We start from the raw sequence: 2,857 nt of genomic DNA on the forward strand, positions 1-2,857 counted from the left end.
TTAACTATACCACAGGTCAATATATTCTACCAGTCTATCTATCATGCCCTCGATCCACCATTCATAGTGACAATAGTAGTAGGTGGATCGTTTGTCCAAATCTGCAATAGGCTAACTAGCAATCATACCACACATAAAAAGCATTAAAAGCTGCATTAAATTTCAATTGGAAATCCATGAGAACAAATAGGTGTAGCTGATACGGAGCTGAGAGGCCAGGTGCATCATTGCGCATGAAAGAACAGTGAAGACCTGAGACGCACGGCTTAAAAAGCTCCCCTATTGATCTTGTTAAGTGACAATACAATTATCCTACCTAGACCAGCCTACAACACCTCAATGCAATGAATCATTGCATTATTGTTTTCAAGCGAGTACAACATTATACTCTATAAGTACCTAGGTGTCTGGCTAGACTGCAAACTCTCCTTCCAGACTCATATCAAACATCTCCAATCCAAAATCAAAGCAAGAATCGGCTTTCTATTCCGCAACAAAGCCTCCTTCACTCACGCCGCCAAACTTACCCTAGTAAAACTGACTATCCTACCGATCCTCGACTTCGGCGATGTCATCTACAAAATAGCTTCCAATACTCTACTCAGCAAACTGGATGCAGTTTATCACAGTGCCATTCGTTTTGTTACTAAAGCACCTTATACGACCCACCACTGCGACCTGTATGCCCTAGTCGGCTGGCCCTCGCTACATGTTCGTCGTCAGACCCACTGGCTCCAGGTCATCTACAAGGCTATGCTAGGTAAAGTGCCGCCTTATCTCAGTTCACTGGTCACGATGGCTACACCCACCTGCAACACGCGCTCCAGCAGGTGTATCTCACTGATCATCCCTAAAGCCAAAACCTCATTTGGACGCCTTTCCTTCCAGTTCTCTGCTGCCTGCGACTGGAACGAATTGCAAAAATCTCTGAAGTTGGAGACTTTTATCTCCCTCAACAACTTTAAAAATCTGCTATCCGAGCAGCTAACCGATCGCTGCAGCTGTACATAGTCCATCTGTAAACTACCCACCCAATTTACCTACCTCACCCCCCATACTGCTTTTATTTATTTACTTTTCTGCTCTTTTGCACACCAGTATCTCTTCTTGCACATGATCATCTGATGATTTATCACTCCAGTGTTAATCTGCTAAATTGTAATTATTCGATTTATTGCCTACCTCATGCCTTTTGCACACATTGTATATAGATTCTCTTTTTTTTTCTACCATGTTATTGACTTGTTTATTGTTTACTCCATGTGTAACTCTGTGTTGTCTGTTCACACTGCTATGCTTTATCTTGGCCAGGTCGCAGTTGCAAATGAGAACTTGTTCTCAACTAGCCTACCTGGTTAAATAAAGGTGAAATTAAATAAAAAAATAAATAAATACGCTAGTCTGCAGTGAAAATGTCATTTGAATAACGGCTCAAAAGCCCTGTGATTTTGAATGTTTCATTCCATCTAGATCAGTTTTGAGTCTACTCTCGACAGTTTTATAAGGTGTAGAAAGGCACAGTAGCAGGCCAGACTGACTGTATTTTTACTTCTGATACTCATTTTCACTATTTAGCAGACTCTCTTATCCAGAGCGATTTATAGGAGTGAGTGCATACATTTTAATAATTTTTTTCGTACTGGTACCCCGTGTCAATCAAACACACAACTATGGTGCAAGCGTTATGCTCCACCAGATGAGATACATGGGAATATACTGAGATGGGCTGTCTGTTGCAGATCATCCTTCTCCCAAGTCATCCTATTATAATGCTGCCACATGCTCCGGCAGGCTCAGTTATTAAGGAAAGCTTAAAGGATCCGCCCCTTTTCCCCAAAATTTTAGCCTAAAATAACATACCCAAATCTAACTGCCTGTAGCTCAGGCCCTGAAGCAAGGATATGCATATTCTTGGTACCATTTGAAAGGAAACACTTTGAAGTTTGTGGAAATGTGAAAGGAATGTAGGAGAATATAACACAATAGATCTGGTAAAAGATAATACAAAGAAAAAAAACGTTATTTTAATTTGTTTTTGTACCATCTCTGAAATGCAATATGTATATCCAGGTGGAATATACATTTTGGCCACTAGATGGCAGCAGTGTATGGGCAAAATCTTTGACTGATCCAATGAACCATTGCATTTCTGTTCAAAATGTTGTATAAAGACTGCCCAAATATGCCTAATTTGTTTATTAATAACTTTTTATGTTCAAAATTGTGCACGGTATTTTTTCACAGTAATAGCCACTGTAAAATGGGCAGTGCAGTTAGATTAACAAGAATTTAAGCTTTCTGACAATATCAGATATGTCTATGTCCTGGGAAATGTTATTGTTACTTACAACCTCATGCTTATCGCATTAGCCTACGTTAGCTCAACTGTCCCGTGGAAAAGTTTTAACAGCATCTACCCCCAAGCCATAAGACTGCTGAGCAATTAATCAAATGGTCACCGGACTATTACATTGACCCCCCCCCCCCCCCCCCCCAATTTGTTTTGTACACTGCTGCTACTAGCTGTTTATTATCTATGCATAGTCACTTCACCCCTACCTCCATGTACAAATGACCTCTAACCTGTACCCCTGCACACTGACTCGGTACCCCCTGTATATAGACTCGTTATTGTTATGTTATTGTGTTACTTTTTATTATTTTTTACTTTAGTTTATTTGGTAAATATTTTCTTAACTCTTCTTGAACTGCACTGTTGGTTAAGGGCTTGTAAGTAAGCATTTCACGGTAAGGTCTACACTTGTTGTATTCGGCGCATGTGACAAATACAGTTTGATTTGATATTTGTATAACACAAAATTCGTCATAAATATGTACCTGAGCCGCTAGCTAGACT

The sequence above is a fragment of the Salvelinus alpinus genome, chromosome 37, assembly GCF_045679555.1.
Source record: "Salvelinus alpinus chromosome 37, SLU_Salpinus.1, whole genome shotgun sequence".
NCBI lineage: Eukaryota > Metazoa > Chordata > Actinopteri > Salmoniformes > Salmonidae > Salvelinus > Salvelinus alpinus.